Raw genomic sequence first — 15,917 nt, forward strand, 5'->3', positions numbered from 1 at the left:
AAGTGCTATATATAAATCGATGATCTATTTTTTTGTTATGTTTACCTATTAACATGTAAGGTTCAGAGAGCGGTATTACATTTTTCATATGTTAAAGTGTAATAAACATTTTTCAATTTATGCTACAACAGTTCTGAGAAATTTAAGTAGCATATCTTGTCAAAAATTGTAAGAACGCTTGCTGAAGATTTTCGTATAGATTTACGTCGTATAAAACGCATATTATGTTGTAAGAGGGTTTCATTTAGTATTAACAACGATAAAAAACACTAATCATGCATATTTTTATATCTTTAATATAAATCCAGAAAAACCACGTGATCGAACCTAATCGCATTTTCATTCGAAGCAATTGAAAAAGCGTACATGAAATACACGCATGGAAAAATGGAAAGACATGGAAATACGGGCCATGGAAAAATGGAAAAGCACGGAATTATAGTCAGAAACACCTTTCTTTATTTCATTAAAAGCATTATTAAATTACTAATTTTTATCATGCAAAAAAATATGTTTAAAATCAGAAATGTCTGAAAAATTGAAATATATTTTTAGTGCATTAAATGAAAATTCTAGTATTCAATGAGAGTTTTGGCAAAGCAAAAATTGACTTAAAAGCACGGATTAGGACATCTACCCTAGTACTGTTATTCTAAGCGTATCAAGATACACGGTATCGTGTCGACGTATTCTTTTACACGAGTTGGAGACCAACCTAACTTAATCTGGAACTTGTTTTACTAATGTCTCAGCAGGCCTGCAATATTCCCAAATTTTTAAGAAACTTTCGTTACATAAATCGCGTAAGAGCTTTCGAATGGTACCCAATGTTAATAGCATTGATCCTTATGTGAAGAGATATCGTAATGCAATATCATCAAGGAATTCGAAATTTTATACTGTTCTTCTTCTTTCATAATATACAGAGTGTCTAAACTAAAAGAGGTCACTTAAATATCTCTATTATTTTTGGAGGTATTGAAAAACTTTATTAACAAAAGTGTTTTAGAGAGATGTATAATATGGTCACAATAAGTTTTTTCGCAGCTGGAGAATTTTCGGAGATTTCAAGGTCATATTCACGTTTTTAATTATAATCATATATTTTTTAAACATTAATTGACGCAGCTCGACATTTCCTACAAAAAAAGTATTAATTTATGTATATTAAAAATTTATTAGATTAGCAGATATTTTAACTTTAATTTTGTCGATTTTGCTGTATCAAAAAGTGTATATTACGTATATCAAGCACGGGCGAGTTATTTCGGCCGCAGACCACAAGCTCTTCTATTACTACTCCATTGCTACATATAACATGGACAGCCCCGCGTGGAGACAGAAGAAACAATGTTAAATCATTTCTCATGTCGCGTAAATGTGTGAGGGACGAACCACAGGCCAGATTTGACCCACGGGTCGCCACTCGCCCATGTCTGATGTATATTAAGGTTTTCACGATTTGTAAATGTACTCTCATTGGAAAATAACACTGAATATCTGCTCAACTAATCAATTTTCGACATAAGTAGAAAATGTCGAGCTGCATTAACTAATGCTTAAAAAAATATATAATTATAATTAAAAAAGTGAAGATAACCTTGAAATCTCCAAAAATAACAGAGATAGTTAGCTGAGACATCCTGTATCCAATATATAGTACATGTATAGGTACAAACAGCTCCTGTTCGTAGAGTCATTTTCCTCGTCCACTAGAAAAGCTTTTCTATCCCCACATTTTACTGTGCATCCAGTACAGACAGAACGAACCAGCGGGCTGTATGTGTGAGTGCCCACGCGGACGAGAAACCTCTCACTTTACTGTGCTTGCGATCTTTCCCTATTCGCGCACTGACGCTCCACCTGAAACACAAGGCGCGATATATGACTTGTCTTGTCGCCTCGATGGATTCTTGACTACATCTATCAGTGTATATGCGAACGATACTGAATACATATTAAGATTTGTTTCAAACGCATGTGTTTGTAGAAAATGTTTCAACAAATTAAGCAGGATCAGGCCCAGCTAATTATTGCATTGTCCTGAATGTTAGCGCGAGAAAATAAATGGATGTTAGAAATTAATAGTAAAAACTTCATATCTTCTTTTGACAGATATTTATCTGATCGAAATAAGACCTATTTGCTTCGATACATTTTTCCCAACAAGATTTTAATGTATAAATGCCATTTTTAAGGAAATTCTGGTCTTTTGCATGAACAAACTTGGCTATGGAGATTTTAATACCACCTTCACAAACTAAGTGTTTTATCTATTTCATACTGTAATTCATTTAATTCTGAAACTGTTTTTGTGACGTAATACAGATTTTTTAAAAAATGCTTATTGACAAAATATGACGCTGGCAAAACTGAAAGAGGTTATGCGATAAACAACATAATGTAAGCAAGAAGACAAACATTTGCAGATCATAAAAATCCATTCTTTAATATGCAGCAACCTAGTATATAACGATTATTATAATTTTCAGTCGCGCTCACCCGTCGTGTCAAAAATTCTGTTCGGATTCTCTTCTGCTCCTACCCCCACCCTCTCCCTTGCGCAGTTCGCTGCCCGTCTACCAAACTTTACACTCTTCTCTCGTGATGGAGCTTGCCCATTCCGTTTGGTTCGATTGGATGATGCCAATCATATTTGTGAGGTCTCCTTACATTGCAAAAAATAGTTTAAAAATTAAATAAACTAAAGTATGAAATTTTGCAATATCTACCCTATTCACTCAAGCTATCGCTAATGGATTTCCATTTTTTTTAAACACCTATAGAACTCTCTTCACAGAATAAACACTTCAAAAATAGTCGTTATTGGGAAAAGTGTATCAAAGCAAGTGGGTCATATTTCGATCAAATAAACATCTTCCAAAAAAATATATATAGTTTTTACTATTCGTTTCCAGCATTTATTCATTTTCTCGCGCTATCATTCAGGGCAATACAATAATCCTGATCCTGCTAGACTTGTCAAAACATTTCTTACAAACACTGTTTCATCGCCTCTTTTTCGTGAGTTCTACAATGCGGTCAGAGGAGACTCAGGGATTGGCCGGGCCATACACTGCCGTATGTACGCGTTCACCCGGCACAAGGCACGATTTCCAGGAATCCGATGCGGAGGACGCTAAGATATTCGAGCACCAGGCATCGAAAGAGTGCCACGCGAAACGCAAATATTTCTTCAGAGTCGTCGAACCCTAGTCCCCGCTAGATAGAATAGACGTAACGAGGATCCAAGGTTTCAAACACAGGAGTAGTGGAAGGTGACCCTTACGACAGAACGGATTTCGCAGTATTAAATAACGGCTCGAGAATAGGCTCTAGATCAATCTTTAATCGGGTCAACTGTTTTATAAAATGGGCAGCCACGAGGCCGTGCTCTTAATACAATTTTTGCGGGAGATATTCGCTCGCGACGCTTAGTTGTCAAAATTTTCGAATTTGCAACAATACGGAAACATGGTATTTTATAAAAAAAAAATTGACGATATGTCACAAAACACGGATGACGGCGTAATTACAAGAGGACTGTTGAGCTCGCTAGTGGTGCGAGACACAAATCGGCGTGTTCGACACGATGTGACGCAAAAGCACGGTAACGGTCGACGGCGCAATCGCTAACGTTATAAGGATTCCCGAGATCTTCGAAATTCAACGAAATTACGACGGTCGCGAAACAGTTAGGAATCCTCGAGCTGACGACCGTTAACACTTCTTCCTTCAACGCAATGTCCCCGAGGGAAACTTCCGACGTTAGGATAAGTAACGCGAAAATTTGTTAAACGTTCCTCGCGTGGGGACGGAACAGTAGAGTCAGGCGAAAAGCGCCATAGCCTTCGAATCTAATTCGCTTACTCGCATTCACTATCGAACCACATCACGAAAATCTTCTAAGGATCACTGTAAACGACTTATCGCTACTCGATCTTGGACAACTTGGGGTACGCACTTGACACTCCATAGCTATGATAATTAATTTGTGCTGCGATAACTCGCTCGACAGTAATCCTTCGCGATTTTCGGCAACGACGGGAGCTGGTCCTTCGGACCCCCACCCTACTCATTATCGGAATTTAGCACCTACTGGCCTTCTTGAACATGCAACACGAAAATTCGGCAGGACCGTCTAATTGTGATCGCTCCCGGCAACCGAAGAGTCCCGGTATCCTCAAGGCGCCTTCACACCCACGCTCGGCAGACTCCTTCCTTGGCGGGGTGAGACGGCGATATGATATCGAAAGTAATCATTCCTCGCAACTCTGGTGTCGAGAGAGGTTATGGTCTTGGTTGTCATCATCGAGAACGGTCCCATTAATTGGCAGTTACAGGGTTATATGCCGAAGGGCTGGATAAATACATTACACGCTCCTTAAATTATCGCTGGGTTCAAAATTTGGGAACTCTCTCGTGACGACAAAGTACCCGTGCGGCCGTGAGGAAGACAGAGTAGTGATGTCGCAGTTTTGCAACGTCACAACACATACATTTGAGACATATCTGAATGTACATTGAGCATCGTTCGCAAATGGATAATGTGGTGATGTGGTCGAGAATCCTACGAAACGATAAGTACAAATAAGATATGCTGCATGTTTCAGATGAAGCGCCAGGTATACGGATGTGCGAAATGAGTGAGATCGCAACATTGACCTGAAGGGCCGATCATCAACTGGATCTTTAGACTCGGAGTGTGAAGCGAGCACGAAGGCAGGGGGGTCAATACGTCGGCCATATTGATAGGTGTAGGGACTATTAATGAATACCAAGGAGTATGGAAAAAGGGAAGCGTTTCGTTCTGGTCCCGCTAGAGGACTCGTCAGTAAGGTTTCTGTGGGCGCGAGGAACGTGGTTCACTTGTAACACGTGCTCCCACTAGCCTCGGGTCCGTTTCTTACGGATCCGGCTAAATTATAAGGCGTGTGAAGGTCAGCTTCCAAGAACGATTACGTGGATTAATAAATAACAACGGAGTTTATTTATTATTTCTAAAACACCGTGAAACGGGATGACGCGCAGTCTTTACTACGACGCTACCACTACGTATTCTCGAGGATGCCCTTACGTCCCCGCACGCTTCGACGACTCGATGATCAAGAAGTAAGAAAGCAAAAGGAAATCGCGTGCATGGACGGTGCTGTGTAAGACGCGCATGCGCCGGGACGGTATGCACATCTATGTGGCCAGTAGTCTATGGCCAACCGCCACTCTTCTCTAGTGGGTCCTGTCTTTGAAGCAGGTATATCGGAAGGAAGGACAAAGACAGTATACATACAAACAGAGACGGATTAGCTACTTGCGGGAAAGGAGAATCCATCTGATGGCAAACGCCGCAAGTAACTCCCACAGTTGGCATCCCTTATGAAGAAGGTATCCATCTGGTAGTAACCGCAGGCGATAGCACCCCACACCTTCTGATAGATAAAGATAATTGACATCTTCTATTTTATCGACAATTTTTAATATCGATTAATGAAATTTTTGCCATCTTGTAAATAGTAATTCAACTATTATTGTTATTTATCAAAGTGTAATCATTTTATAATGATTATGTGAACATGATTATATGATTATTTATTAGTTTTATAATTTCATATCAAAATATTTCAATTTAAAATATTAAATACTTCATTAAATTGTAATTGTGGAAATATTACAATCAATTAGTTTATTTAGACAAAACCCTACATTCTTACAATATGACTGAAATATGACCACGCATTCACTTCAATCCCCTCACCCGGATGCATCGACCTTCAAATCCATGGACCGCAAGTACGGTAAAATAAGGCAGCCATATTGGTCATCGGTTTGACTTGTTTTGTATGTTTGTGCTAATGTAGTCCTCTCCTTGTCTTTGACTGTGAGGGCAGTACTGTTCAGCTGTGACTCATCACCAATCAGAGCAAAGCAGTCTCTCTACTAATAGTGAGGAAGTACCTCGAGTAAGGACTTTCGTTGCCTCCAAAAATGGTTCTAAGAACGGGAGCTGACTATTCTGTATATAGAATTTATTGCTATCACATTTGTACTGATAGGTGGCTCCAGTTACGTAACATAGTTATCAAATATAAAATAACATTGCAAGTTTGGAATCAACTGAAACCAACCTAACCTAATTGCTTATAAAGTGAACTTTCATTATCAATGATATAGGGTGGTGCTGTATTAAAAATTATAAAGAAAAATACAGGACTGCTATGAATGCATTTTCTCTTCAGGAAGTACTTTTTACTGTTAATATTTGATATTATATAGCTAAATATAATAACGCATAACCTATAACAGATGACATGAATGTATTGTTTATTATTATTTATGATATACAAGATTTTCTTCGTAAAGATTCTAAAACAATTAGTGATTATTTACAGTACCCTGCTTTATGCTTCCTTGTGAGGAAGCAGTGAACACAAAGAAGAAGGTAGAACATATTCACCTCATGCACGAGTCTGTTCAAAACATTTCACTAACAGTGAGTGTTAAAATGTAATGCTGTCTCAATTGCTAAACGAAATACTGTATTTAAGACATAGCACATGCAAGGACTAGTACGTCTATGGTTTAATTTATTGTATGTAATGGCTATAGTGATGGTAACTATACAAATGTTCCAGCACGCAAGCAGGAATATTATAAACTAAAATAGTACTTACGAGCAAACTTTTGTGCTTTTAATGCTTTTTAGTGATATTACATCTATATAAACATCATGTTAATATATATTAGTCTTTTCTATATGTTCTTTCAAACTTAAAGAAAATTTACACAGAAAATTTTTTGTAAAAGACATAATAGAATTTATTAATTCCATAGTTGACATATGGCGCTGAAAATATGCTATTGATTCTTTGAACTTTAAATGACTAAATGCACTTATATCTCATTTTGATTTGACACCAATTTTTGTATGTCTCCCTGTTACTTCTTTCTAAATTTTTGTAATTGATAGAGAAGGAAAATTTAAATAATGAAGAAGATGTATGGAATGTATAATACCTGCAGCTCTTGATTTCACTTCATAACAATTTTTTTTATCAAACTTCTTCATGTACTTGGCATACTTCTTTTGAAAATAAAATAAATTTAATTTACAAAAGGTATATTTTATTTGAAAAAAGGTGAATATCATTTGAAATTAGGTATGTATGACCTACAAAAGATTGAATTTTGAGAGCAAAACCTGTATTACAAATATGTAATCTTAAATAAAAGCACTGTATATGTAAATGTTTCAACTGTATGAAAACAATTTAAGTAAATAGGTAACTAATTTAAAAAATACATGTCTAACAATTTAAAACATTAAAATTTTTCATTCTAATATTAAAACAATGAAATTACTTTTTTGGTTTATATAAAAACAAAACTAGAACTATCCTGCGTCTAATAAAGAATAATCGATAATATTTAGATTCTTACGAATTATATCTCAGTCAAACCTTGACACAGTTTCTCAACAGGATTAGAATGAGTATATAAGGCTTCATGAAGTCCATAATTTATATTGGTTGTACCAGAATTAGTGAGTTTCCTGATGTAACATGAAATAATTTTTTCCTTCACCAAAATGTTAATAGCAGCTGTGTTAATGAGTTATTAACGAAAAATACGGTCTAACCAGACTGACAATTTGTAGTAGCTATAAATTCTGACGCGATGAAGTGCTACGCCTAGCGTAGTGCTGGATTCGTTTCGAGCTCAGGGTTTGTACAAGTCAACAATTGAGAAATTAATAGGAAATTCACCAATTTATTTAGTAATCGAATAATAAATAATCAAATAAATAAATTATAGTATGATGAGAAGTAGAATTGGTATGTCATGATCAGACATGATACTTGACCGCCATTCAATAGTATTATAGTAATTTCACCCGGATTCGCCGAATTTCAGTATTCTCAGATTCGCGCCGCGATATTGCGACGGCCCTGTAATTTATCGATTTTCTCACTACACCAATGCTAAGGTTCGACAGAGTCGGTGAACACATGTGCTACTACACGCTCCTTGACTTCTTAGACTTCCGGAGAATTCCCGGAAGACAACTCATAATGCAATGACATAACTTTTTTAAATTTTTACATTTTAAAACTGATTGTTTTTTTAACATATTGCTGATAGTTTTCTGATCAAAATGAGACCAAACATGATATAGTTTGGGCAATTATTTTTGATTAAAATAAAATCAAATCCCATATAATCTCGATTACATTTATTTACTTAGTACTTAATGTGTAATTTTGCTGAAAAGAGCCATCGAGACAAATTGACTTTTACTTTGGTAATTGTTTCTTCGTTTTATGAATATAGCGGTTGTTACACCGTAACAATAATTCGGACAATAGTGACGAGTCGACTCTTGTCCTCGGAAAATGTAACTTCGGTTTCAGCCTTCGCCCTTCGTCGCCACATCTGTAACCCATCCATCCAGTGGATGCACTCGTCTACCGAATCTCCATCGAATCATGACATGAAATCGCAGTCGAATCGTCTTTGACAACCATGAAATCACAGTTGAATCAAGGACCGAATAGCGTTACTCCACTGATATTTTCTTTTGAACGACATACATACCTTTTTTGACGTTGCCTTTAATATTTTTCTAATGCTTTTTTTGTTATAATTACAATTTGTGTAATGAAATAAAATAAGTCACTTACTACGTATATGGTCTAAAGCATGTCATGTTTCATATCATTTTAATTATTATATTTAAATTATATTATATTAAATTATAATTATATTATTATATTTAAAAAAATTTCATGTATAAAAAATTAAAAATAAAAAGGTTAAGTTGTTGTTTTTATTCTAGCATTACAATGTATTCATAGCAATGTATACCGGCATGCTAGGCCACTACCATTCCAGATGGTTTTGCTCGATCCGAGTTTCGTCGACAATTACATTGTATAAAGGCGAGTCGCGAAGCTCGAAGAATCATGCCTTACTATTCTTATATCCACATGTTTCGATTTCGATTAAAAACATCTATGGAAGAAATTACTGTATTTTTTCAACCTAATTTCTCTCGAACAAAAAAAATTTTACCCTTTCATCTCGATTTTCAAGCTTAAAGACACTAAGGTTAAGGACCATTTTTTAGCAGATTTCCTCCAAACTAGAGATGTAGAATCATGTTATGGTCTTCGTGACATATAATTTTTATACACCCTGTACGAGAAAAGAGCGAGAAAGGCGGGTACACAATAATATACATATGTACATATATGGATACACGACAGCTAGAGGTTATGACTCGCGTAACGACTAAAGAAGTAAAAAGAAGTACGCCAAGTATATGTAGTCAATAAGAAAAAATTACTATGAACTAAATTCCATAAGTAATAGGAAAGTATATAAAAAAAGAAGTGAAATCAAAATGAGCTGCAAGTTCACATTCCACATACGTATTCTTTATTAACCAAATTACCCTTCTCAATAAATTACAAAAATCTAGAAGGAATGTAACAGGGAGACATACAAGAAATGCGTGAAATTAAGTACATTTAGTCTTCAAAATTAAAAAAATCTTTTTCTTTGAAAAAAAGTTCCCTCAGGATAAGACCATTTCATTATGACTTTTAATAAATGTTTTATTTAGTGAAGTTTTATATTTAAATTATATCAAATTTAAGTATAAAAGTTAGAATATGTTAACGATAAATTTATATAGATGTAATATCATCAAAAAGCATTAAAAGTGCAAAAATTTGCTCATGAGTACTATTTTAGTTTATAATACTCTTGTATGCGCTTTAGAACTTTTTTATAATTACCATCATTATAGGTGTTACATACAAACTAATAAATTAAACCCTGAATGTACTTGGCAGACCCTTTTGCAAAAAAACACAATCTATCATAGCTTAGGACTGTGTCAAGACAATTCATAGGCTAAAATAGGATACAGGGTATAGTTCCATGAATCTTTTGAGAAATACATAAGGGATTATCAGGACCATAATAATTACAAAGTCAGCAAAGTTATTTGCAAAAGAGCCCACCAAGTACATCTAGGATTTAATTACTTATTAGTTTGAATGTAACACCTATAGTGGTGATAGTTATAAAAATGTTCCATACCGCATACAAGAATAGTATAAATTAAAATAGTACTTGTGAGCAAACCTTTGCACTTTTAATACTTTTTCCATGTTAACATACCAGACTTTTCTATGTTTATAGTCTTCCTAACTTAAAGGAAATTTAATGGAATGATCCTGTGAGGACAATTTTTTTAAAAGACATAATGAAATTTATTAAATATATTTTTGGTATATGGCGATGGAAATACACTATTGATTCTTTAAAATTTTAGTTTCCCTGTTATTTTCTTTTAGACTTACGTAATTGATAGTGAAGGGAAATTTGAATAATGAAGAAGACATATGGAGTGTACTTGTAGCACACTTTGATTTCATGTCTTGTTTTTGTTCTTAACTATTATTTGAGGAAATTAGTTTATAGTAATTTTTTCTTATTGGACTTCTTCACGTACTTGGTATACTTTTTTTTTACTTCTTTTATGAAGTCATTTTAGGGGGAATTACCAGACTCTGATTTGAGCCAGGCCTCAAGCAACGGAGAAGATCATAAAATTCTTAAATTTTAAAAAATGGTGTAATAAATAATATAATGGTAGTAATATACCGATATTTCAATTCGTGAAATAATTATATTTTCGTAAAACTTATTGTAGCTGAAATAAATAATAAAAATACAAATATACAAATGCTTAGGGAAAAATTATTTTATTATTATACAGACTGCATGAAAGCCTATGTGTATAAATGAAAATATAAGATGTATGAATGAGGATAATATGTATACTAATGACTGAAGTTATTTAAACTAACTATACATTTATATTTATTGATTATTTATATTATTGAAGTTGTAGAAAATAGAATAGTAATGTTTAAATTCGTTTATTTTTCTTAGCCATTGTTACATTAACAACGTCCGTTAGTAATTACCTTAATTACTCGATATATTCAATATTGGATGCTTCCTTATTAAAGACATCTTTTGTACTATATTTTCAGTTTGTAAGCTATAGGAAAATTACAAAAAAATGTTACAAATTTAAAAGACTACAAATTAAGGTCAAGGATTGACTATAGTTTAATTTTCTGGTACAATCGCTAAAACACTATCATCTAGTCCTTCAACATTTGGTATAGCATTCCATTTTAATACTCGTCATAAACTCCAGAAAGATTGGATAATTAATTAGTGAAATGTTTTGACAGACTTATGCATGAGGTGAATGTTCTATCTTCTTCCTCCAATCTGGATCTTTAGGCAATCTGCAATTACTGTAAAGCAAGGGACAATAAATAACCACTAATTATTTTGCTGGTAATCATAATCTGGTATATCATAAACAATAATAAACAATAAATATTCATTTCATCTGTTATAAGCTATGCAATATAGTAGCAAATATTAATATAGTAAAAAGATATTTATTGATAAGAAGATTCAAGAGTCCAGTATTCTTCTTTACAATTTTTAATCATCTTGAATCGCTTATAATTACAGCTCACTTTATAACCAATTAGGTTAGGTTAGTCTCCAGTCGTGTAAAAGTAAATAGCGTCCGCCATGTTATTTTATATTTGATAGCTATGTGTGGAGGGGTATATTCCTAGTAAAAAGACGGATCACAAAATTGCATATGTTATATACCAATCACTTCGTTTTAATGCGTATATCATGGGGATGAAAAGATTTTTTTGCGAAAATTTATCGTAACTGAGGAATTTCCGATTAAAATCTTCATACGGCTGTCAATATTTCCAATATGGCAGCTATCATTGGCTATATACTGAACTGTGATAGGTGAAATATCTGGCAATATAGTCATTATTTTGAGGCGGATTCCTATAATATCTTGTTTTTCCTATACTGGAACTCTGAGAATTAGAAATTTATGGTTGGTCGGCAATAATTAGACACGTGTTGTTTAATCTCAAAAATATATCTTTTATTCGTTTTACACACGTACTTGCTTGTAGGAGATCTATATTAGACTAACTTTGGTTAGGAACTTTTTATTTAGAAACTAGATTGCAGATGGCGCATGCCTACATGATTGCAGCCTACACTACATTACGTGATCGGTGGACTTGAGAGAAGAAGTTTTAAACTCAACAACGCTAATGTGTAATGATAATAATCAAGACTAGTGTCTCATGACAAAATGTTCAGTCGGAGACCGAATTATGTAAATGCGTAGAACGTTTACAAATAAATGTATAATGTTTTAACTACGTGCCAATGCATTTGAATGCCTTTAATTGATTGTAACTGTCTAAAATGTGTTAACATATTCTAAACTGCATTTGAACGCCTGAATGGGGTAAGTGCTTGTAACTGCTTCAGGAGCATTCGCAACTCCTCTCTATATAATTCGTGGCGGTTATAAGAAACCCTAGAAGTGCGCGCTTGGGGAATAACTTGCTAGCGCCATCAACGCCACAATACTTTCTCCGAGTGCACGTGTAGTGGATCCCAATGTAGTCCAGATGTTGGGTCTGGTCGCTTAAAACTACAATTGTCCCAGTTGTCGACTTTCTGTCTTACTAATGAGAGAGGGGAACCAAAAGCGATATCCTAAAAAATGATTCTAGATCTTAGAATCTAACGTTTTCACTTTTGATCTAATACCTCGTTTTTGTCGAAAATTCTGGGTTTTCAAGCTTTTTTTGAAAACTGAGAGTGATGAAGCAATTCTGTTTTCGGATTCTTGTTCCGGGAGTGAAGCTCTACAAGAATTTCATAGTGGCTATAGAAAAACAAAAATCGCGTCGGACAGTATAATATTTGAAGATGTTAATATATGTAGAATAATTCGCATACTTTGCCCTTATGTAAACTTTAAATAAGAAAGATATAAATCAAAAATGCAATCTTTGGAATGACATATAAGAAATATAGAAGAGTTTGATTTTTATTAAAATTGATTTACATTGCTATGTAGAAAACATAATTGCTCAACATTCTCTGGTAACAAACGTGCTCTTGTACATGTAATTATGTTACTAGCCGTAGAAAAACGTTCGCTGGTTGTTTGAGTGGCAGATATCGCAAGTACATATTTTGCCATATTTTGTAATAGTGGATATCTGTTGCCGTAACATTTCCACCATTCTACAGGGTGTTCCACAATTATTTTAACAGCCGAAAATGAGGGGTAGCTGAGGTCATTTGAAGTAACTTTTTCCTTTGTGAAAATGCAATCTGCGGCTTTGTTTACGAGTTATTAACGAAATACACTGGCCAATGAGAGGTGACGGTGCGAGAGAGAGAGAGAGAGAGAGAGAGAGAGAGAGAGAGAGAGAGAGAGAGAATCCGAGAGAGAGAGGGAGTCCGCAGCACGAGGCTTTGACAGAAGGTCGGGATGGACTCGAGCCGCGTTCGAAGAATTGAACAAGTCACGAAGCGAGAACTTTCCGGATTTTTTTTACTACATAACAGTGATATTTTTAAGAAAAACGCTGTTCACCTTTACTTTAGAACGTCTGAAGAATATTTACTAATAATATGTAGTTTAACCGTGACAGCCGTTTTAATTTTCTGGTGTGCATGACACCTCGTGTGTACCATATGAAATTTGTATGCAAGGTGTACAGTGAAGATTAAAGAATGATTTGCACAGATAATTTAATAATAAGTAATCGCGTTAAGGGACGTAAAGGATTTGTTTATTAGAGAAATATGAAAAATATTATCAGTAAAAAACTCACCCATTTAGTTGAGAATGCATTTGCTGGCTGGAATTGTGGCTCACGATGTCGAAGGCACTGACCTCGTACAACGTACAGCTGATCTTTCACTGCGCTGTCACCAAACACTGATCACTTAATTAATCACTGATAATCCGAAACACTTGTGGATATTACGAAAGATGACTGAGACGCGTTCGCAGATAACACTGTCCGACACGATTTTTGGGTTCCTATAGCCACTATGAAATTCTTGTAGAGCTTCACTTCCTGAACAAGAATCCGAAAACCAAATTGCTCTATCACCCACAGTTTGTTAAATAAACGAACTTTTGTAAAAACCAAAAATTTTCGACAAAAATGAGGTATTGCATGAAAAGTAAAAACGTTAGAAAGTTCTAACTGGTGTTAAAAGATAGAGGAGAGTTTCCCGAATAGAGTGGCATGCAGTTTATTAATTGTTTTTGGTCCTAAATAGCAATAAATTAATGTCAAAGTTTAAAAAAGAAACGGCCCGGTAAAAGTGTCGGAACGATATATATTTCGAGTAGATCGAGAAAATGTTCGACGGCAACATGTACACGACGTTTTGCCGCCATGAGCTTCGCTGCTCGCTTCTCTCTGTCCGACAGGGCCGAAGCTACGCGTAATCAACACCGATGGAGGGATACAATTGGACACCCACTTTTCGTAAATAATATTTGAATTTTTTGAAATGGCACGCCCCATACGCTAAGTCGTTGCCCCATTGGATCCCTCCATCGGTGTTGATTACCCATAGCTTCGGTCCTGTCGGATAGAGAGAAGCGAGCAACGAAGCACATGGCGGCAAAACATCGTATACATGTTGCCGTCGAACAATTTCTCGATCTACTCGAAATATATATCGTTCCGACACTTTTACCGGGCCATTTCTTCTTCAGAAATGTCTACAGAAGCCGATCAAAGAACTGAACAAAGAACTTTTCGTAAAAATACAAAAATATTGCGGAGAAACTGCGCACGTCGACACTTTTTTAAACTTTGACATCAATTTATTGCTATTTAGGACCAAAAACAATTAATAAATTGCATGCTACTATATTCGGGAAACTCTCCTCTATCTTTTAACACCATTTAGAACTTTCTAACGTTTGTACTTTTCATGCAATACCTCATTTTTGTCGAAAATTTTGGATTTTTACAGAAGTTCGTTTATTTAAAAAACTGAGGGTGATGGAGCAATTCGGTTTTCGGATTCTTGTTCAGGGAGTGAAGCTCTACGAGAATTTCATAGTGGCTATAGGAACCCAGAAAAAAAGTTTGATTTTGTCGGACAGTGTAATTGTTTATACGACGCGTTCGCGGATAATCGTTTATTCGACGCGTTCGTTTGGCAGTCGATGTTTCACTGTCAAAAAATCGAGGCCTCGACCGTGGACCCGTCGTTCGGCCGTCCGAGGAAATGACACCCGATATCAAACAACAAGTTTGAACGAACAACAAGTTTGAACGAACGCGTTGAATAAACGATTATCCGCGAACGAGTCTCAGTGATCTTTCTTAATATCTACGAGTGATTCGGATTATCAGTGATTAATTAACTGATCAGTGTTTGGTGACAGTGCAGTGTAAGTGAACTTCGCAAATAACCATACCAGAGGTTCCTCCGACAGTATCCCTCGACTGTTGCGGTCATCGACCTGGGATCAGCTGTTCGTTGTACGAGGTCAGTACGTACGAGTCAGCAAATGCATCCTCAACTAAATGAGTGAGTTTCTTATCGATAATATTTTTCATATTTCTCTAATAAACAAATCCTTTACCTACCTTAACGCGATTATTTATTATTAAATCAGCTTTGCGAATCATTCGTTGAATTCTGTTCGAACACGGAATTATTTAAATTAAAATATCATTTACGAACTTTGTTAATCTTCATTGTACACCTTGCATAAAAATTTCATATGGTACACATGAGGTGTCATGCACATCAGAAAATTAAAACGACTGTCACGGTTAAACTACATATTATTTCGAGTCCGAAAAATTAGTAAATATTCTTCAGACGTTCTAAAGTAGAGGTGAACAGCGTTTTTCTTAAAAATATCACTTTTACGTAATAAAAAAATCCGGAAAGTTCACGCTTCGTGACTAGTTCAATACTTCGAACGCGGCTCGAGTCCGTCC

At 35.2% G+C, this 15,917-nt stretch overlaps 4 long non-coding RNA genes across 5 annotated transcripts; 1 reads left to right on the forward strand and 3 right to left on the reverse strand.

Moving 5' to 3' along the window:
• Positions 1 to 436: 436 nt before the first annotated feature.
• On the reverse strand, positions 437 to 3,430 carry LOC117225870 (uncharacterized). Its single transcript, XR_013033926.1, has 2 exons — positions 2,503 to 3,430; positions 437 to 1,863 (listed from the first exon to the last, which is right to left on the reverse strand). It is a non-coding gene; the product is annotated as an uncharacterized LOC117225870 (long non-coding RNA).
• A 666-nt stretch (positions 3,431 to 4,096) lies between these two features.
• Positions 4,097 to 7,421, forward strand: LOC143259885 (uncharacterized). Of its 2 annotated transcripts, none has more exons than XR_013033924.1 (2): positions 4,097 to 4,230; positions 4,614 to 7,421. It is a non-coding gene; the product is annotated as an uncharacterized LOC143259885 (long non-coding RNA). The 2 variants fall into 2 exon arrangements; XR_013033923.1 differs by lacking the exon at positions 4,097 to 4,230 and adding an exon at positions 4,394 to 4,518.
• A 323-nt stretch (positions 7,422 to 7,744) lies between these two features.
• Positions 7,745 to 9,294, reverse strand: LOC143259887 (uncharacterized). The gene is made up of 2 exons (XR_013033927.1): positions 9,067 to 9,294; positions 7,745 to 9,006 (listed from the first exon to the last, which is right to left on the reverse strand). It is a non-coding gene; the product is annotated as an uncharacterized LOC143259887 (long non-coding RNA).
• Positions 9,295 to 10,930: 1,636 nt separating this feature from the next.
• Positions 10,931 to 12,026, reverse strand: LOC143259886 (uncharacterized). Its single transcript, XR_013033925.1, has 2 exons — positions 11,568 to 12,026; positions 10,931 to 11,336 (listed from the first exon to the last, which is right to left on the reverse strand). It is a non-coding gene; the product is annotated as an uncharacterized LOC143259886 (long non-coding RNA).
• Positions 12,027 to 15,917: the final 3,891 nt, after the last annotated feature.

This window comes from Megalopta genalis, chromosome 7 (genome assembly GCF_051020955.1).
Source record: "Megalopta genalis isolate 19385.01 chromosome 7, iyMegGena1_principal, whole genome shotgun sequence".
Classification (NCBI taxonomy): domain Eukaryota; kingdom Metazoa; phylum Arthropoda; class Insecta; order Hymenoptera; family Halictidae; genus Megalopta; species Megalopta genalis.